The sequence below is a fragment of the Mauremys mutica genome, chromosome 5 (genome assembly GCF_020497125.1).
Source record: "Mauremys mutica isolate MM-2020 ecotype Southern chromosome 5, ASM2049712v1, whole genome shotgun sequence".
Classification (NCBI taxonomy): domain Eukaryota; kingdom Metazoa; phylum Chordata; order Testudines; family Geoemydidae; genus Mauremys; species Mauremys mutica.
This window is the reverse complement of record NC_059076.1, coordinates 96,268,302-96,290,831: the sequence shown is the minus strand read 5'-3', so window position 1 is coordinate 96,290,831 and position 22,530 is coordinate 96,268,302. Positions and strand designations below refer to the sequence as shown.

At 43.3% G+C, this 22,530-nt stretch overlaps 1 non-coding gene across 1 annotated transcript; it reads right to left on the bottom strand.

The window, feature by feature from the left end:
* Window positions 1–21,188: 21,188 nt before the first annotated feature.
* Window positions 21,189–21,260, bottom strand: TRNAE-CUC. The gene has a single exon. It is a non-coding gene; the product is annotated as a tRNA-Glu (tRNA).
* Between the last annotated feature and the right edge of the window lie 1,270 nt (window positions 21,261–22,530).

The window sequence follows — 22,530 nt, the reverse complement described above, 5'->3', positions numbered from 1 at the left end:
ATTTATTTTTTACACCTGTATAGACTGTGGACAGAGGGAGGCAGTTAGGCAACTCACACAAAGCATGTTTAAGGTAAAATACTAAGCAATACTAGACTTTTGCCCTGTATAAATATTCCAGAAAGCAAAAAGTGTGAACATGTTCTAGCTTTTAGGACGGTTTTGAGGCTTTTAAATTATTTCAATTTAAATTATTTTAATTTTTAATTTTACCAAAGTTGCTTTCCAGGAATATAACGTGTACCATCTTGTGTTTGAGGAGAAACTGTAAGGATTTTAATTTACAATAGCATTTCAATATCCTATTAAAATCATTACAAGAAACACATTTAAATCTAGTTCCTTGGCCACGTTTTGCAAATTCTATCTCACACATAATGCTGAAGAAACAATGCTTAGCTGGAAGGTTGCTTCTTCTTGATGCAGTTATTTGCTCTGTTTTGAGCAACTTCAGAGCTGTTCTAACTTGTAGAATCTGGCAACTGCTCCCAAGAGATGGTTCTGCAGCTGGGAGTTTTGATGGTACCTCTTTCCCCCCATATACTTCTGACATGCCCTCTAGACTGGCATCAGAAAGGCGGATGTAGGGACTGCTATGCTGGATCTAGTCTACCTGGGAATTCCCTCACCCAAAGGGAATCTCCAAGCAGATGGTTATGGTGGCTTTCCACTTTCTTTGCATTGCAGATGAAACAGGGAGCCAGAAACTGGCCTAAGGGTGGAGCAAGATAATCTCCAGTGCTGAATCTCTAAAAGCCAGAATCTGTTCCCATAAAAGGCAATGGGCATTTTGCCATTGACTTCAGCGACAGCAGGATGAGGCTGTGACATAGGGTGTAAAAGAATGAAGCAATACAGAGAAAAAAGTTCAGTTTGTCTTTTGTCAGGTCACAATTCAGACTTTCACCTCTACACGTCATAAAGTCTCACACAGCTTCTCTGCTTTGCATTTATTGGCTCTCAGCATTTGGCAAATACCAGTCTAATTAATTGTATAATGTATTTGCTGTATAATGTATTATATTTGCCCAGTAGGATATCATCAATTACAGAGCCATGCAAGATGTTATTTTTAAAATGCTGCCATTTTTTCATCTCCTTACATTCCAAGTGAGTGCTCAAGCCACTAGGCTATTGTTGGGGTGGGGTGGAGGGTCTCCCTCTCACTCACTCATATTTTTGCCAGTAAAATTGGAAAGGCCTCATTTTCATCCCAGTGCACAATGAAACCAAAATGTTGAAACCTCAGAATTTTTGACAGAGGGAATTCCCCCCCTCCCCCGCAACTCCTCCCAACAGCCCTAGCAGTGGTCAAATGGCAAATATATTCCAGCCACTGGCAAGCAAAGAATAGGTAGTAAATCTTTGAGATATGGGAAAGGTTAATGGGAGACCAAAATAAGGAAATAAAATGTTCTGAATGATTTAGTTAGGGACTTTGATATTGAAGGCTAAAAGGGAAAAACAGAAGTTCAAAGACATCTGGGTATAGAACTGTATCTCATGGACAGAAAAATGTAAAGCACAAATACTTCTTAGTAGACAGGCTTTACAAAATAATGCAGCTATGTAGAAGCAGAAGAGATGAATTTTTATTCCACTGAAAAATACCATTTGTTGGCAGGTTTTTTGTTTAACCTAGTTAACCTCCAGTGCTCATTCAAGCAAAGCAATTGTGTTCAGTGATTTCCCCTGCTTTTTAACTCTTACAAATGAGTTGAGTATAGATAAAGAGAAAAAAACAACAGTTCTGGAAACTGAATTCCTCACTGTTTCTACAGGGACAGTCCAAGAAAGTGCAAGCCCTGCCATCTGCCACAACCTTGCGTCAAAGGAGCTGCCATCTTCAGCATTCAGTGCATGGCCTCTGGGACTGCAACTACGGGTGCTGATTAGATAAGGAGGGTTTGTTTTTATATTTATTTATTATTTTATTGTGATCAGGAAAAGTTTAGATGACCAGGCAGCAATCAGATTATAATAGCTTTTCGGTGCCATTGACCTGGGATGGATTTGCACTAGTGGCCTTATAGTTTGTAATTCATTACCAGTCTCATCCAGTCTCATATGAGATTCAATTAATACCAGCAATATAGGCCATTCTATGAAAAATATAACTCTTACAGTACACAGACTGTGTACAGACTGGTAACAAAATGTATGCATGCAGCATTGCGTTACCACTCAAGCCTTCCCATGTCAGAAACATCCTCCATTGACCTAAGAAGCAGCTGTACTCACTCAACCAGAAGAGGGAGTTGGCTAGTGCTTGAATAGGCCTTATATGTTCTATCCAGCAGAGGACAGTAGAAAACATGAAAAAAAAAAGTGGCAGAGTTCTATTGTGTAGTTATAGATGTAGTTAGGTAGTGTTTATACTGCATTTAATATTAATAAGCAATTCTATTACCTTTTCTCTGAGATCTGTTGAATAGATGCATCCTAATTTTCAGTAATATTCACTTGGAGATTTAGGTAAGTGATGGGACTCTCAAAAGAACACATGAAAATAGAAGCTCAAGTTTTCTTCTGATTTGGAAAATACTGATATAGGTATTTTAATTTATTTGGATTTAAAATAATAGAGATGCCTACCCAAAGCTAGTACCCTAACATGGTGATACAGTAATTACAATTTCAATTACATCCCAGCAGCAGCCATCAGTTCCATGGGAACTCAGGCACCCAACAACCTCTCACCTTCATCACAAAAAGCATACCATAGGCCTTAAAAAAAAAAAACTCTCAAAGAGCCATATTTTGAAGCATGCATGGAAAGTCCCTAACTCGACCTATTTTGAACTAAGTGGGAGCAAGTTCCAGAGTCTGAGCATTCTCACAGAAAATGCCCTGCAGTACCCTCCATCCTGTTTTATACTGAGGATGCAGCAGCTGGAGCACCTCTGCTGATCGCAGCCATGGCAGTATGGCTCAGGGACAGAGGTGACCCCTTGGGCAGACAAATCCCTCCTCAAAAATTCACCACTGCTGGAATGCATACAGAAGAATTGCATCATAATGGCTAGGTAGGTGGCAAGTTGTGTTCACTGCTACTGACTAGCTAAGAATTGCACACATTCTGTTAGACACGTTACCCTCTCTACCCCTCTCCTACTACCGGTTGTGCATTGGTCGTGTCCTCCTGTTATGTCTTGTCTTTAGACTGTAAGCTATTTGGGTCAGGGATGGTTACAGCCCAGATCCACAAAGGGATTTAAGTGCCCACGTAACCCACAGCTCCCCCCCCCGCCCCATTCAGCTGCTGCCCAACCCTGTAGGCACCTAAGCTCATTTGGTGCCTACATTTTCACTATAAAAGTTATTAGGCACCTGAATTTCTGCCTCATGAAAGCCCACAGATAAGCCAAGCTCCAAAGGGATGACAGAGACTGCCTAAGAGATTAAACACTCTTAAAAATAAAAATAAAAAATTGATTCAGTCTGTCCTCAGGGAAGGAAAGGGTAAGAACTATTTTTCTTTGTTTGGAGAAACTCTTATATACCACAAGCAGGGGAAGGACTCTGCCTGCCCAGATTTGGGTACCTAACTCCCATAGACAAGTGGGTCTCAAACGAACAGTGCTTAACCAAACAGAGTGCCTTTCAGTTTATGCCAGCAGGGTCTACACAGGGCAGTTAGAGAGTTACACATTAGAGTGCTTTACAAAATCACACCTCTGGAGTGCTTTGCCAGGGCTGTGTAGACAATCACTGAGCATTTGGCACTGAAGTTACTTCCAGTTTTCATTATTAGTGCAATTGGATGCCGATAAAATGCATAAAAAGCAAACACCCCAGTGTTTGAAAAGGTGGCGTGCTTTTGTGATGGAGATTGTCATGCTGAGCTCCTGTGAAAGTGTATTTAGCTCTGGGAGAGGATTAGCTGTGTTTATTTGTTTACAGAACCAGGGACACAGTTACAGTTCAACCAATAACTAGCCCCATATTAGAGGCTTGACTTATGAAGGTTTTGCTTGTTGAAAGTGACATGTTCTAGTTTATAAATAAAGTTGACTCCCTATGTTTTCATTACCAAGAAAATATAAAAATTAATGATCATCTTCCTTATGTGTAATGGTAGTGTGCAGCTTTGTTTCTGCTGAAAATCCAGGTTTCCAAAAATAAATTGAAAATTATATTTTATATCTAAACTATGTACTTGTATAGCCTGCCAGTCAGCATAGTACTGAAGCAATGTGTTTATTTTAATCAAATACTACATGTCTGTTACTACACAGTTCACAATGCTGCTTTGAGGTGAATGGGTATGCTTCCCCTTTAAGCAGCATGAAATGTGTGGGAGCAGGGCTACATGTGTCACACAAGTTTATACATTTCTTCAGGGATCTGGCCATTTAAAAATTCTTCCCTCACTCAGTGAGAGAAAAGCCTAGCCTCCAACTTCATTTGCATAAACCTAATTACTCCTCCCAGGAACAAGGACAGGCTTAGGCAGCCTCAGGAACCCAAATTAATTAAAGGCAGTTTCCTTTGGGCCAAATTGTGACACCCTTACTCATGCTTAGTACTACTCTGAGGGGAAAATTCCACCACTGAATATGAAGTAGTCACCTTGGACAGAAAACCCTGAAGCTTGTGGAACCCCTATAGCTCAGTTGGCTGTGTTACTGCAAGTAGGGCTCTCCTGCCTACCAGTTCCATATCAGAGTAGGATGTGCAGAGTGAGTGACTTCTTCATTCAGGTGTGGAATAAGGCAGGCATCTGAAAAACACGTACACCCTTCACCTCTGATTTTAAAAAGCAGTTTGGGAGTGGTGCAAGAAGTCAGCATCCTGTGGGAAACAGGTGGGGAAGGGGAGGGAAGAAAGGAAAGGGGATGAGGCGAGGGCTAGTGGGAACATTTGGATGGATTATGAATTTCCAGATGTTAGAAATTGTAGGAATTGTACCTTGTGCTGAAAACAGAAATCCACCTGTGAATCTGGTCTTAACCACTTAGGAATTGCCTAACTTCTAGATCAGGGGTGGGCAAACTCAGAGCTTTGGATCCGGCTTGAGGGATTGCCACCCCTGTGGTGCTGCGAGCCCCGGGCCGCTCCCAGAAGTGGCCGGCACCACGTCCCTGCCGCCCCTGGGGGGAGTGGGGCGAGGGCTCCGCGCGCTGCCCTCACCTATGGGTTCCATACCCGAAGCTCCCATTGGCCACGGTTCCCTGTTCCCAGCCGCGCAGGGCCAGGGCAGGCAGGGAGCCTGCCCCTGCTTCAGTGTGCGCCGCTGCCACCCCAGAGCCCACACTCTGAATCCCTCCTGCACCTCTGCCCTGAGCCCCCTCCTGCACCCCAACCTCCTGCCCTGAGCCCCCTCCTACACCCCGAACCCATCCTCCACCCCACCCCCTACCCTGAACCTCTTCCTGCACACCGCACCCCCTCCCACACCCCACACTCCCTCCCACACCCCAACCCCCTGACCCAGCCCTACGTTCATGGCCCTGCATACAATTTCCCTACCCAGCTGTGGCCCTCGGGCCAAAAAGTTTGCCCACCCCTGTTCTAGATGCTTAGCTAGCCAGTGGGATTCACAAAGTCTCGGTTAGAAGTCTAGGCTCTTTATACAATGCAGGGGAGAGCAGAGCCGGCTCCCGGGGTTTTGCTGCCCCAAGCAGCCAAAAAAAAAAAAAAGCCGCGATCGTGATCTGCGGCAATTCAGCGGGAGGTCCGTCGCTCCAAGCGGGAGTGAGGGACCCTCCGCCGAATTGCCGCCGAATCCCTGAACGTGCCGCCCCACTCGCGAGTTGCCGCCCCAAGCACCTGCTTGAAAAGCTGGTGCCGGCCCTGGGGGAGAGACAGGAACCTAAGAATGGGATCCTCAATTGCCAGTACATGAGGTGGGAAGCCACCCAAGCTAGCCAATAGCATATGTAGAAGAAATAGGTGTGTCTAAAGCTCCACCCCTCTCTGAGTGTTAGGCTAGACTGGAGGGAAGCATGTATCAGTCTGGAATCCACAGTGAGGAACTCTGTCCTACAGTTAGGTGCCTAAGCCGTTCTTGAAAGACTAGCAGTAGCAAATGCCTTAATCCACGCAAAAGAAGTCAGTGAGGTGGCGGCAGTTGCTTCCACTACTCCACAGGTTAAAAGTGAGAGAACAAAAGAGTGAAATCCAACAAGATTTTTTTTTATTCAGACAACCAACATGCAGCTCCAGAAACAGTCGCAGCAGAAGCCCCAACCCAGTAGTATCGTGCATCCTCTTCAAGTAACAGGAAGCAGAAAGTGTTTTTAAACTCAAAGACTACAACTCTCAGCATGCAATTCTGGATCTAGCAACACCACATGTTCCCTCATCTCAGAACAATAATAATTAATAGTAGCAAGTTAGTGTATTAACACCAGTTTTGTTTTTATTTATTTGCTAATTACTTAAGAGAAATGGTAATGTAACTATAATTCGAACACTAGTTGTAAGAGACTTAACCCCCTTTTCCTTTATTACATAACAGTCTCTAGTCCATGCAGGTGGCTGACTGACAGCATGTCTGTCAGGCCCAATACACTGTTGATTATCCTGTATTATCAGTGGGGAAGTAAAATCATCAGGAACAGTTAGATGATCTAAAACACCTTTGCCTCACTCTTGGTAAGCAGATACAAGATGAGTAGCTGTGCATATCTGACTATCTCATAGCTTTTAACCATATTGTCCTTTTTCCATCCCACAACAATTTTCAGTGGAGATGTGAACCTGTGTCTCCTGTTTGTAAGATTCTAGGTTTTTGTATTCTTGGTTCACATTTGAATTTCAGTTCCTTGACCCTCCAACATTTTATATTTTTTGCCTTTTCTGTTCCATTGTTTATCTTATACAATGATATATCTGTTCCATTGTTTATCACTGCATGGATATATCAGAGGTAAGTCCCTGTAAACCAGCAATATTTACATTTAGTATACATCTCTCAGCTATGCAATAATTCCGAAGGTGATCTTTGCATTGTAGCATGGTGCCTAGCTCTATACAATTGTAAAAAACTGTAGTGAAGGTTGTCCCTGCTTTTCTTTCCAATGTAGTTATCCTTCAGACTGTCTTTCAAACTTCTGTTGTGCCATTCAGTTTCAACCTTAGGGCTGAAGGCAATACACAGATGAGCTTCTATGTCTAATGACCCTCTCTACCAGAAAAATGTCTAATTCCAGGGAGGTAAACTGTGTTCTGTTATTGAATACTAATTATTTTCAGTACCCTTCCCTGCTAAAGAGCATCAAGAAGAACTTGATCATAATAGTAGATGTTACCTGTGATGTAAACACCACTTCCAGCCATTTATTGAAGTATGCGTTCAGGGTGATAGCATATCTACAGTCACCTGACACATTGTCAAATGGACCTATAATGTCAGTGGCAAGTTTTTCCCATGCCACCTCTGGAAAAGGAACAGGTTGTAATGGTAGCCCAGACAGGACAAGATGGTAGTGATGCAACTTCCAAGTAATGCATGTCTATATAGCTGCTTCAACTTCAGCATCCATTCCTAGCCACCAATACAGGTTCTATAGACATTTTCATTCTGATAATTGCTTGATGTGTCATGCACCAGGTGTATGAATTTTGGCTGCAATTCATCTGGCACTCAACCATTAAAGTATCTCATGTCATGCACCCATCTTGTAGAGACAGTTTGTTGTGTACTGTACACATCAAGAGAGTAAAGCTGAATCAAACCATTTGGAATTGTGTGACCATATTGTCAGCAGTTCCTACAATCTTTTTCTAAAGCAGGCATGCTAAGCAAGCAAATTTGAATTGTTCTTGTTTAATAGCTATGAAAAAGTGGAACTACTTTTTAGTCATTATCTGTCTGCATGTCGGGAGAAGGTAAGGGCAGGTGGGTCAAGCAATCAGCAGTCACATTCTTAATTCTCACATATGACAGAGTATAGGCGGAAAGATGGTCTTGCTGACCATCTAGAAAGTCATTTTGCTGTGTGGAGATGTTGTGTGTGTTCCTCAGGTTTTCCTGAACTCAGTAATATCATCCAAACACATTGGACTCCAAGCCAATTCTTTAGAATCACAGGCATCATTCTTTGCAAAGCGTTGGGTGCTGATGTCAGTCCATATGGTACACATTTAAAACAGAGTAGTCCATCATGCACAAAACACAGATCTCTGCAGTCTTCCTGTAGCATAAGTTGGTGGCACACACACTGTAGATCAAGAGTAGAAAAACATCTTTGTGTCATAAAGTTCCATAAACACATCTATAGATGGGAATGGATAGCTGTCAATCACAATGGCTTTATTAGGCTCTCTTAAGTCTATGCAAAGACAAATACCTCCAGTCTTTGTCATCATTATCAGAGAGACCCATTCAGATAATTCAATCTCTTCTATAATACCATTCTGTACTAGTTTTAAGCTCGTATGATACAGACTCCTTAACTGAGAATGGGGGGTCTCCTCCGTACCATCCTCATTAATTGCAGAATTGGAGTTACTGCTTAATGGTGCCAGAGGGGATAGAAGCAATGCACCCACTGACTAGCTGCACGTTTAGGTAGGATAGGAGTACATCTATGCACAATACAGAATTCTGCTAGTATGTATCAAAAGTCAATTACAGGGACGCAACCAAGCACAGGAATGCAGTTAATCAAGTAGCACTGTAGGCATAAGCTTTTTGGCAAGTGGCACACATTCAAAGTACTGCAAGTAAGATTGATTCAGGTAGCATAGAAACTGCTGAGCCAATGTCCAACATTAATTCTACCACCTGGGGCTTCTCTTCTGCTGTAGCAGAAACATGAACAATACACATTATTTTATCCACAACATGTGTGTAACTGCTTCTGTTAACACTCAAAACAGTAACATCAGGCACAATAAGGGCACATACTTGTCAATTAGGCTGGTTGCTTCAGCAAACCTTAGAAAAATATCCAGTCTGTTTGCAGTAATTGCACTGAGCTACCTTTGCAGGACATACTATGTAGGTTGTGGTGTGTTTAAATCCACAGAGGTAAAATACTTTTCCCTTGTGTGTTTTGAAGTCGCTGGGCCTGTGACTTCTAATTTGTAGGACTCCTATAATGCTTTGCCTGCCTTGTTGTAGTCCATGTCTTCAATGGTTGTATGGCTTGGATCGCAGTTGCTGTAGCTGGACTCTTTATCTTTACCTCCACCATCGCTGACTAAATATAATTAGCAATGATTATGAGTTTCTATAAGGTCATGTCTGATTCAGGTAGTAGGGGTTCTCTAGTATGGGGCACAACCAATTTCTCCACAAGCTGATCTCAAATAATTTTGTCTGCCACATTGTCAATGTGATTTTTGGCAATCGATTTCCTTAAAGCAGCAATATACTGATCTGTCGACTTCCCTATTTTTTCTTTACACTGGCAGAATTTATAGCATTCCACTTCCACATATACTTTAGGTACAAAAAAATCTTTAATGCATTGAGTGCAGTCTCATTTTTCATTCAGAAGGGGAAGAGTCTAGAATATACGTGCTCCAAGGCAGTAAATAAGCAGATCATATTTTCTTGGTTTGGAAAGTTCTTTGTCATTAATGGCAAGGACATAGCTCTCAGACGTGCTAAATCCAAGCCTTAAAATCAATTGGAGGCTCACCCAGTCTTTAAAGAAAGGGTAGAAGTGATTCAGGGGCAGGAGAGCCATCCTTGTCACCAATTTGTGGAGCAGCAGAGGCAGACAATGAAAAAGTGAAATACAACAAGGTTTTCTTTTTTTATTATTAAGACAACAACCTTGCAGCTCCAGAAGCAGCTGCAGAAACTTCCCTGGCTCATCTGTGTCACATACCCACTTATACTTCCAGACAGTTTAAAAAACAATTAGACCCCTAAGACTACAGCTCCCAGTATGCAGTACTGGATGTAACACCACCACATAACTCCATTTCTATTGCCCCCACCCCCTGCCTGATGAGGAGAAGGGATTTGAACATGGGCTTCCTATCTCCCGGTGGATGCCCTAATCACTGGATGACAGAATCACTCCCTCACTCTCTGGCCGAATGCATATTTAGTTTATATCAATTAGAACAGCTTCAGCAGGAGAGATTGAGAGAGTCCCACTTCAAAATATCCTAGAGGTCAGATCCCTTTCTTGCGAGGTGGGGAACCCATATTCAAATCCCTTCTCATCAGGCAGAGGGGTAAAGTGATCTGGATCTCCCACATCCAGAGTGAGTACCCTAACTATTGGGCTAAATCTTAGAAGGAAGGCATCCTTGTCCTGTCCCCCACAACCCCTCACATTGTTTTGTGTGGAGTTAGGCATGCTCACAGCATGCAGAATAGGTGGTGGTGGGGACAACTAGTTTCACCTGGTTTGAGAATCCCACTGGGGCTTAGGTGTGATAGGTGCCTACACTGATATGTTGTGCACATGCCCAACAATGGAACCTTGGGGCTTAGGCGACTTTTACAGTGAAAATTTAGGTGTCCCAGAGTTCAGGAGCAGCTGGGCAGGGGTTTTGAGGATCTCAGTGGCACCTAAAGTGGGAGTTTGGTGCCTATGTCAGTGTGTGGATCTAGACCTAGATGCCCAATCAGCATTCAAACCTCAACTTCTCATAAAATAACAGGAGTTTGAGGGCCTTAAACATTTGAGCCCGAGAGACCTCACTTAAGTCATTTTCCTTAGATAAGTCTATGCAGACCTATAGGATTTAACCCTTGATGCTCAGCTAATGGTTTCAGCTAAGTTCACACAGTGTACTCACCTAAAAGCCTGTTCAAATAATCCAGTATATGCTTAGTAAAATACATATAGTTTAATTTAGGTTTGATTTTATGCCTTGATGTATTTGAAGACCTTGTAGAACCATAAGCTTTAATGCTATCCCCTGATATTGCTTAAGCAATATTATCCATTGCAGTCCTTCAGAATATTTTTATTCCAGCTAATAGCAAGTACTGCATGATCAAAATGGTGTCATTCACCACAGTGAAGATTTAAATAATTATTCTTACATGAATCATGATCACTTTATAGGTTTCATTGTAATGCAAGATTACTTGAGGTTTAACATGTTGTGCATTATTACTACTACTTTTTTTCCTCTTTCAAATACAACTCATTATAACAACAAAAGGGAAGATGAAAAGATTTGCATTAAGGAACCTGTTTGTCAGTAAGGAGGAATATTTTATATCATGAGGCCTGTCTGGAGATTTTACTGACTTGCCTCCCACAAAATATTATAATCAATTTGAAGAGATATGCAGAGCACACTGAAAAATATAATCTGTCATAACCCTCTGAAATAGCTGCATGCTGACTACAGACTAACTTTAGATGTTATTCTGGGGAAACTTGTCTATATATCAAACATTGCAAACAAAATTGGCATCACAAATGATCCTCTTGCTTTTACTCTGGGCAGAAAGGACGAGGAATAGATGGACATAGAGGCCCAAACAACCTTCTCACCGCTAGTGTAGGTCTCACAAAGTTGAGTCAAAACACCTTGGAGAAACTTATACTGCCCTGTAGCACCCCATGCTGGCAGAGCATGGCGCTGAGTCCTGCCTCAGTTTCCCCATCTCCTGGGGCCCCTTAAAAACTCCACACAGTCCAAAAGCACTAGGACAAAATTCCCCTTCTAAAGTTCTACATTTTTAAGTCCATATAAACTTGAACTAAAGTCTTTTCCACACAGACTCAAAATAAAGCCTTCCTGGTCTGTCGTTACTCCTCTTGGGTTCAGGGGGTTGCACAGCCCTCCTTTCTTGGAGCCTGTGTTTCTGGGCTCTCAGCTGCTCCTCTAGCAGCTTCCCTAACTGCTTCCTTCAGGAACCCTTGCAGCAGTTCTCTATGTAGTTTTCTCTTACCTCTGTGGTGTAGGACAGATCAATAGGTAGCTCTCCCTCTGCTGCTGTCTCTCCCTTCAGAAGGCCCAGGTCCCTCCCTTTAAGGAAGTTGTGCAGTAGGTGATCAGTCACAGCTGCAGTGGACCACACTCTTAAAGGGGCCAGTTACCCTGTGTCATGCTCCTGTCTGTGATGTATTTTTTAGGAAGGAGGAGAACAAAACAAAAAAAACCCTTCCTCCCTTCATCTCTTGTCCACCATCCCCAAGTGTTTTGTCCGAACCTTTCACAATTAGAAGAGTTACTTAACCTTTTTCCAGATGCCTCTCAAATTGCCTGAGTTGGACCAGAAGCAGAAATGCCAAAATATCATGACTGTGGCCACTCCTGTGTTTCCAGGACAACCACTCCAATCTAAGGTAAGAGTTAGTTCCTGATTTCCATCCCATTTTTTGCAGTCCCAAAAGGTGTAGAACAGCTTTGACAGCTCAAGAGAAGTATCTGAATTTCTGGCTGCTTAACTGAATTTAACCTCCAATCCTTTGCCCACAAATAGACTTCCTTCTCCTTTGCTGCTAATCTAGCATCCTCCATGGTTGCTAAATTTGCTTAGAAATAATTAAAGAGAACAAACCAACTAAGGGCATTCTGCTTGAATTCTAGCTGCTGCTGGGTTGTGTCATACTCTCCCCAGTGCCCCTCCTAGGTGTAATACCCAGACATTTTAGAAAACAAACAAAAAACAGAATACACCATGTACCAGGACAGAATAGTTTATTGCATGAAAACACAAGCTGTGCCTTGCAGAAATAATTGCACAGTAAGCCCTAGTTCTTAAAACTAGTTCACCATAGTAATTAAAAGAGCTGTTAACCTGACTTAATTCCCAGTTAGGACTTTCTAAAAAACTCATTTTAAGATATAAAGTCAATGTCTCCCTGGGCATTTAAAATATGAGCTCGAGCTCCTGTTAATTTAATATAAGGCTCCTGCATTCTGCATATATGATTTTTATGTAATGTTTTATTATTTCATCCATGGTTTAATGGTTTTAAAATAATCAGTCTTTAAAATCAATCTGAGAAGTGAAACACATTAAGAAATTGCTGTGTTCAGACTTCTGTGACCTTATGTATATGGTCCTGTTACTAACCTGTACTATTTTTATTATATGCCCATGATTATAGCATTGGGGGGGGGAGGGAGATAAAGACTTATTCATAACACCTTCTTTGGGACAGAATAGCTAATAAATAAAATGCAATGCATTAAACTTGTAGACTTGTTTTTCTACTCTTGAACTACAGAGTGTGTATATCACTAAGACACAGCTAGAAAAAACATATATATAATGTCAGGTATTAAAGCCCCTCTATGAAACCAACTAGATTACTAAATTGCATTCATTTTAAGCTTCTTTTGATATTTAAAAGTCACTTTGCCTCTCATTCTTTTAAGCAGAATGAAAAATCATTTAGTCAATTTAACCGCAGTGACCCAGCAGGAATTTATCTCTCTGGCTTCAAGAGAAATGACTGTTATTCCCTTTCATGGGCAGCTTTGCTACTGGGTTCTAGTGAAATTGACTAAAATGTCCCTTGTAGGTATTCTACAGAATATCATCTACCTCTAGTTCACTGAAGCCCTTTTCTTAAAGTAAGTCATTGCATTTTGTATAGACACCACACACGTGATACGGATTGGAGAAATTAAATTATTTTTAAACACCAAAAGCAAAGACAGCTGGACATTTTCCTTTCATCTTTCTAAATAGTATTTTGGAAAGAATAGCCTATTCTCAAATTAATATTATGATTTACCCTTCATATGTGCTTCAACTCAGCCTTTAAATGTAAATGTTAGGGGTCAGCAGCAGAGGTAGAGGAGGGGAATTCATTTAGGTGAGCAGAGGGTGCAAATAAAGAACTAGATAAATTCATGGAGGATAGTCCCTCAATGGCTATTAGCCAGGATGGGCAGGGATGGTGTCCATAGCCTCTGTTTGCCAGAAGCTGGGAATGAGCAACAGGGGATGGAGCACTTGATGATTACCTGTTCTGTTCACTCCCTCTGGGGCATCTGGCATTGACCACTGTCAGAAGACAGGATATTGGGCTAGATGGACCTTTGGTCTTGTTGTGTATTTGGTTGTCATGGTTTTTGGTTCCTATGGTAACTGAGTTAGATTATTAGGGGATAGCTCAGCCAGCTTCAGCCGGCTGGGTGAGTTCTCTGAGTCTGTAAATAAAATGGTGGTTTTGTTAGCTGTCTGCTGTCTGGCCTCAAGTGATTTCTTCCTAAACCGGCTGCCCCTAAGGATATAACAAGTGGCGACGATGGATGGGATCCTGATGCTGCTCCAGTAACAGAAGGAAGTAGAAGTCAAGGTACAAAACAAACAAATAAAAATACTGCTTGTTTGCACTGACTGTGAAAGTGAAACTAAAATCATGGCTACTCTGACCAGGCCACTGGAACCTTTTGATGAGAATATAGAGCAGTGGCATGTGTATACTGAGCGTTTTGAGCTTTTTGGTATTGCAAATGACATTACAGAAACAAAGAAGGTGCCAATATTCTTAAGTGTTGTAGGGGCTAAAACCTACTCCCTGCTACTCAGCTTACTACACCCTGTTAAGCCTGAGACTAAATCTTACAGTGACATTGTGGAAATCCTGGGGTCCCATTTCTCCCCAAAACCACTGGTAATTGCTGAAAGATATAGGTTCCACAAAAGAGACCAAAAGGAAGATGAAACAGTTGTACAATTTGTAGCCATTTTAAAAAAGCTAGCAGAACACTGTGAATTTAAAGAGATGTTAAATGATGCCCTGCGTGACAGGTTAGTGTGTGGCCTCTACAGTGAAGCTATACGGAAGCGCCTACTGACAGAGGCTCAGCTTACCTTACAGAAGGCTGTTGATATTGCTGTCTCCATGGAACTGGCTACAAGGGAGGCGCAATACATCGGTGCATCCCCTAGGGTGAAAAAAGTGTCACAAGAACTGACCCGCAAAACGGTGCAGAGTCAAGAATGTTACCGCTGTGGTAAGCCGGGTCACCAGGCATCGGAATGCTGGTGTAAGGACCTGGTGTGTCGACACTGTGGCAAAAAGGGACACATTGAGTGTGCCTGTAAACAAAAGAAAAGGAGGCCTGTGGTCTGGCCGACAAAAAGAGGAACCTTGCATACCCTAGAGCAGACCCAGGATGATCAAGGTGACACCTCAGCGCAAGAGAAAGTGCCACTGCATGTTTTGTCTTTGGCAGTGGGCTCACATGAATACTGGGTAACCCCGTTATTGGATGGCAAATGTATACGCATGGAACTGGACACCGGTGCAGCCGTCTCACTGATCTCCGAGACTGTGTATAAAGAAAAGCTACAGCATCTTCCGCTTAAGGCAACAAAAACTGTTCTGAAGACGTATACGGGAGAAGCTGTGCCTATGCTGGGCACTATTGATGTTAAGGTGGAGCTCAATGGACAGGTGGCTAAATTGCCACTGTTTGTGGTGAGAGGTAACTACCCAGCCTTAATGGGTAGGTCTTGGCTTGGGAAGATTCAACTGAACTGGGCAGAAGTGCACCGGATGACTAAAGAAGAAACCAGTCTAACCCCTATACTAAGGAAACATGCTGCTGTTTTTGGAGATGATTTGGGAAGTATGAAGGGAATCACTGTGACATTGAACATTAAACCTGACAGTCCACCAAAATATCTGAAAGCCCGAACTGTGCCATATGCCATCAGGCCAAAAGTTGAAGCAGACCTGGAGCGCCTGGTCACCAATGGAGTCCTAATACCAGTTACCCATAGCTCATGGGCCACTCCTATCGTTCCAATAGTGAAGAAAGATGGCTCTCTCCGGATTTGCGGTGATTTTAAAGTCACTGTCAACCCAGTGTTGTGTGCAGAGCAATACCCGCTTCCCCGCATCGATGACCTCTTCGCAGGCCTGGTTGGGGGACAAAAGTTCAGTAAGATTGATCTGAGTCAAGCATATTTACAGATGCACGTCGATGAAAAGTCCCAAGAGCTGTTGACTATTGTGACTCATAAGGGGCTTTATCGATACTGCCGCCTACCCTTCGGAATAACATCTGCTCCCGCCCTGTTCCAGAGGGCTATGGACCAGATCTTGTGTGGCTTGTCAGGAGTTCAGTGCTATCTGGATGATATCCTGGTCACTGGAAGAAATTAAGAGGATCACTTAAAGAATTTAGAGGCTACCCTACAAAGACTGGAAGAGTATGGCCTACGAGTTCGCAAAGACAAGTGTGAATTCTTCAAGCCCTCTGTTGAATATTTGGGACACATCATTGATTCTGCAGGTCTTCATAAGGCCCCTGCAAAAGTTAAAGCTATTGTGGAGGCTCCCCCACCTCGAAATGTAAGCCAGCTGCGCTCGTTTCTAGGACTACTGAACTACTATGGAAAGTTCATCTCACAGTTAGCCACACTGCTAAAACCACTTCATGAGCTCCTTGGGCAGAACAAGGCCTGGAAGTGGACTGAAGCCTGTGATGTTGCATTTAACAAAGCTAAGGATGCATTGCTAAATTCTGAAGTTCTAACGCACTTTGATCCATCCTTACCCCTACAATTGGCCTGCGATGCCTCCCCTTATGGAGTGGGAGCAGTCGTGTCACACATTATGCCTTCGGGAGAAGAGAGACCTATTGCTTTTGCTTCACGCACTCTAAGCAAAGCAGAAACTAACTACGCCCAAATCGAAGGTGAGGCATTAGGAATTGTTTTTGGAATTCGGAAGTTTCATCAGTACCTGTTTGGGTGAAAGTTTACTCTTCTCACAGACCATCGACCTCTGACGTCAATTTTTGGACCCTACACAGGCATTCCCCCATTAGCTGCTAGTCGTATGCAACGTTGGGCATTGTTACTTTCAGCACACACATATGAAATCAAATATCGGAAATCCACTCTGCACGGCAATGCAGATGGCCTCTCAAGGTTGCCTTTGCCGGTCAAACATCAAGATAGTGCCCAAAAGGAAATCTTCTACTTTGAACAGGTAGAGAAACACCCATCACTGCTACTCAGATAAAGAAGGCAACCCGCGTTGACCCAGTATTGTCCCAAGTTATGGACCTGGTGATGCATGGAAAATCTCAACAAGCCTCTCCGGTCTCATCTGACCTTGTTCCCTACATGTCCAGAAGGACGGAGTTATCGGTCCAATCTGGTTGTTTGTTGTGGGGGAGATGTGTCATTATTCCACCACCACTGAGATCACAGCTGTTAGAACAGCTACATTCTGGTCACTGTGGAATAGTGCGCATGAAGGAAATTGCACGAAGCTATTTTTGGTGGCCTGGATTGGACAGTGCTATTGAGGAGAAGGCAAAAGCTTGTATGTCATGTCAGGGTGTGAGGAATGCACCCCAGTGGGCACCCCTACACCCATGGGACTGGCCTGAAAACCCATGGCAACGTATTCATGTTGACTTTGCTGGCCCCCTTGAAGGAAGCATGTTCTTGGTGGCAATAGATGCCCATTCTAAATGGCCAGAAGTCTCTATAATGCAGTCCACTACTGCAGAGAGTACTATCCAAAAACTACGAGGACTCTTTAGTCGTTTTGGTCTGCCAGAACAACTTGTGAGCGACAACGGACCGTAGTTTGTCTCTCAGGAGTTTCAAAATTTTATGAAGGCAAATGGGATACACCACATCACGTCAGCACCATATCATCCATCCACCAATGGATTAGCTGAAAGATTTGTGCAGACAATGAAAAACGCTTTGAAATCAGCAAGGGGACAACACTCCATTCAAAAGCATCTGGATACCTTCTTATTTTCCTACCGAAACACACCTCATGCTACAACCCAGGCATCTCCGGCCTTTCTAATGATGGGACAACAGCTGCGCACTTGCTTTGATCTGCTGAAACCTTCTGAACCCAGACAAACTGTGCAACATCAGCAGCAATATCAAGTCATCAGACGGGCACCCAGAGCAAAAGACCGAACCTTTAGCCTGGGAAAGCCAGTTTTGGCTCGGAATTATACTTCCAGAGCTAAATGGGTCCCGGCCACAGTCATCACTCAAACAGGACCTGTTTCCTACATAGTCCGGACTGCAGAGAATCTTACCTGGCGGCGACATGTAGATCAGCTGTTGCCAGGTCATGCCAGTCCTCAGGACACATCTGCAATTGAGGGGTCTGACTTCACCTCTTCTGGTGAGACACCGAATCACGAATCACCTATTCCTGACTGTCCTCCTCCATTACTGCCGGCGGCTGAGATGCCCCTTTGCCCAGCACGAGCTGATACCACCTCCTCACCCGTTCGTGCTGCGGACCCTGAGCCCATGGTACTTTCGGATGCAACAACACCAGAAGTTCACCGTAATCCACCTAGAGACAGAAGGCCTCCTCATCGGCTGGATCTTTAGCTAGGGTGAACCCATGGTTATGGGGCAAAATAATCCCCAGGGTTTAGCCGGGAATGGAGGCAGTCTACCCTCCTTCTCTAGTCTAGTGTGTGTTTTATTTAGGGGATGTTCTTATTGGGGGGGAGGAATATGTTGTGTATTTGGTTGTCATGGTTTTTGGTTCCTATGGTAACTGAGTTAGATTATTAGGGGATAGCTCAGCCAGCTTCAGCCGGCTGGGTGAGTTCTCTGAGTCTGTAAATAAAATGGTGGTTTTGTTAGCTGTCTGCTGTCTGGCCTCAAGTGATTTCTTCCTAAACCGGCTGCCCCCAAGGATATAACAGGTCTGACCCAGTATGGCCATTCTTATATAAAAAACCATTCACGGGCATATCTGTGAAATGCTAAGTGAGGAGATTTGATCCAACCACATCCATACCCCATTTGGTTTTGTTTGGTTGACTCTTGCATAAGTATTTGTTTTGTGTCTATATTAGATGGAGGGCTCTTATTTATGCACACAGGGAAATTCATCTGTCCATGAATGGACATTGGCCAAGCTCCATAGGTACCCTACACATGCTTATCACAACAACTTGTTGTGTACCTCATCCAGTGCATTAAATGTCCCAACAACAACTATGTGGGTGAAAAAGCAGATAATCGCTATGCTCTCTAATGAACTCACACATGCAAAATTATAAAAGAAATGCCATGTCACCTGTGAGTGAAAACTTTCTACAAAGTGATCACTCTATATCTCACCTATCTGTCCTCATCCTCAAAGGATACCCGCACAACACTTTCCAAAGGAAAGCCTGAGAGGTTAAATCTGTAACCCACTAACAATGCCCCCACCCCACACTTCCCTCTTATGACTGGAGGGGTGTTAATTGGCTACTTCATCTTGAATGGTCCCTTGAAATGTGTTAACTACTTATGCTAAACAATCTGTTCAAATCTTGTATTTAGCAGTGACTGAGTAGTTTCCTAGACCTGAAGAAGAGCTCAAAAGCTTGTCTTTCTCACCAACAGAAGGTGGTCCAAGAAAAGATATCATCTCACCCACCCTATGTCTCTAATTAGGCAGGATGGTCAGGGACATAACCCAGTGCTCGGGGTGTCCCTAAACCTCTGACTGCCAGAAGCCAGGACTGGACAACAGGGGACAGATCACTCAGTTGCCCTGTTCTGTTCATTTCCTCTGAAACATCTGGCACCAGACATTGTCTGAAGATAGGATACATTGGTCTGATCCAGTACGTCCATTCTTATGTTCTGCATGCAAATCTATGTCTTAAGATGACCATATTCTGCTCAAATACTCATTCATATTAGAAGTGTCATCCGGTCACTAGATGCATACCAGCTTCACATGTGCGGCAATGAGGGTAGGTGGTCAATACATTTGAAAGTCAAGCAAATAATATAATTATGGCTTAGGTGGTGTTTTCATTGTATAATTTTCCCCCAAAGTTACTGTGGGGGCCAATGTTTCTTGTGCTTCTCTGCAGCACAGAAATTATTTGTTTTTCTAAGAAAATTGAAATACATTTGGTTATTTTAACTTTTAGAACATGAAAAAGTGAAATTTAGATGTTATAATTTTTGTTTTGACACAGTAAAAATTGATAGCCTGCTGTAAGATATTTTGGACAAGATTCCTTGTTTCACTTAGTTATTTTTAGTTAAAGCACATTAGAGACCTTTGAGACTAGACATTCATTAATTAAAGTTCAAATTTGGCATGTACTGTCTATTGTCTTTAGTTAGGGATATGTATTTTGCCAACATGGAAGAGTAAAGGATAAATTAAAGAAGTTATAAACAAGTGAAAGTTTTTTACTACCCAAATCACATACTCAATTAGTCATTCTTTTCTTGTGTCCACTTTAAATGAATAACCTCACTCCACTAACCTGGGATAGTCCCTTACCCTCCAGATCCGTCCTTAGTTCCCCCTTTTCCACCTTTCAAGAGAGCACAGGAGTAGGCACAACAAGTATTGTAGCTTTTCTGCTGATCTTTGTGTACATTAGAATGCTTCAACATGGCTGGGCCGTGCCCCCCAAAATTCATTGTACCTTGCAGAGAATTAACACTGACCCTGGTGGTGACAGCTCCTGTCAGATTAACCTATCATATCACCTGCCGTCCAACCCCATTTTAAAATGAATGGGGTACAGAGTACATCTGAAAACACCGACTTACTTAAGTGGAAGTCAGCTTCTTTCTGTAGCCCAGTCTATGTGGTTAATGGAAGAGAGACAGGAGGCAATGGATTAAACCAGATACTTTTCCAATTCCCTCATGTAGCAATGCCTCTATTTCTGAGGGAGCAGATTTCTAAACGATCACAAGAACCAATGTTTTTCACTATTAAGGACAAGATTCTGACAGCAAGTTATACCTTACTCTTAAATTAATGCCACTGAAATTAACAGGACTACTCAAGGAGTAAGATACTACTCGCTCTGAGTAAGAGTATCAGAATCTGGCCTTATGTTTTTATTCAGTCTTAATGCAGGTGAAATTCCTTTTGATTTCAATGGGAGATTTGTCTGAAGACTATGGTTTGAGCATGAACTTCAGGTTTGTCCTCAGTCTCCAGCTGAACTCATACAGCTGGTAGGACACATGATGTTAATGTCCAGATCAGGAAGAATATCTATGAATTGCTATGCCACATGAGTCTCTATACATAGGATATCCATGGGTCAGATAGTGTGACTTGGGTTATGTGTGCTCATGCAAAGGATTAAGAACACCCTTTGTTCCTTTAGGTAAAAAAAGGTAATAATTGGAGATATACCAATCTCCTAGAACTGGAAAGGACCTTGAGTCCAGCCCCCTGCCTTCACTAGCAGGACCAATTTTTGCCCCAGATCCCTAAGTGGCCCCCTCAAGGATTGAACTCACAACCCTGGGTTTAGTGGGCCAATGCTCAAACCACTGAGCTATCCCTCCCCACCCCCAAGTCACATTCCCTGACCGGGAAATGAACCCGGGCTGCGGCGGTGAGAGCGCCGGATCCTAACCACTAGACCACCAGGGAGAATCCTAACCACTAGACTACCATCACACTTTGTATGAGCTAGCCAGGCCTTGGGTCTAAATGCATAGAAGTGGGCTACTCACCAGGCTTGCTCACTCTCAAGACAGATAGGCAAGGAATGGGCTGAGCCTTGACTTCACCCCCTACTCCCTGACCCAAGCAATTGAACCAGCACGGGAATGGAAAAGGGACAGTAATTCACTGTTGATGTAGACCAGGATTAAATTACAACCCCCTCGCAGGGGCGGCTCCAGGCCCCAGCACGCCAAGCGCGTGCTTGGGGCGGCATGCCGCCGGGGGTGCTCTGCCGGTCGCCGGGAGGGCGGCAGGCGGCTCCGGTGGACCTCCCGCAGGCATTCCTCCGGAGGGTCCGCTGGTCCCGTGGCTTCGGTGGAGCATCCACAGGCACGTCTGCAGGAGGTCCATCGGAGCCGCAGGACTGGCGACCAGCAGAGCACCCCCCGCAGCATGCCGCCGTGCTTGGGGCGGCGAAATGGCTAGAGCCGCCCGAGCCCCCTGGGACTAATGAGGAAGCAGGGGAAAGGTGGTGCCTCAACGATGTGAGTCACAAGCCTCCATAGGGCTATCCTTGCAGCGGGGCAGTTTACATACACTGCTTGCTAAAGCAACCACCAAATCCTATACGTCTGCATATCTATTGTGTTGCTGACTTCCTTACTATGATCCCCCAAGAGTCTTCTATAACCCACTTGCCATATGTGCCACAAGACCACCATTGTTCAAGGAGCTGTTCAAGGGTTAACCGATTTTAGCGGTCACCCTATTCTGACGTACAGTTATACCACACACCTGTGTGCTGTTCATAGAATAGAAGAGGGAGGAAAAAAGGTGAGAGGGATGAAATATGTAAAGGAGGAATCTAAGAGTAGAACAGAGGAAGAAGAGCTACATCTGTCTGTTTCACCAACCTAGGTAACATGATCAGATTTTCCCAAATGTTACAGCAGAATGAGTATCTAGTAAAGGAATATCTTATTTCATAGGGTAGAATTGGACTGCAGAATTTACATTATACACAGCATAATCAGGTAGATAGCCAGGAACAGGTCAATGTTGTCCTGAAGGGATTATTATCCATTCCTTAGCTAAACAAAGGAAAGTCATGAAATTATAGTTAGCAAAGAAACTGGTACCTATGATACTGAGGAACCTATGTTCACTATCAGGCCAAAAGTTTGACACACCATATTAACAGGAAGTCTAGTCAAATAAGACAACTTTGACTTCTGCAGAATCTGCAGTCATAAGT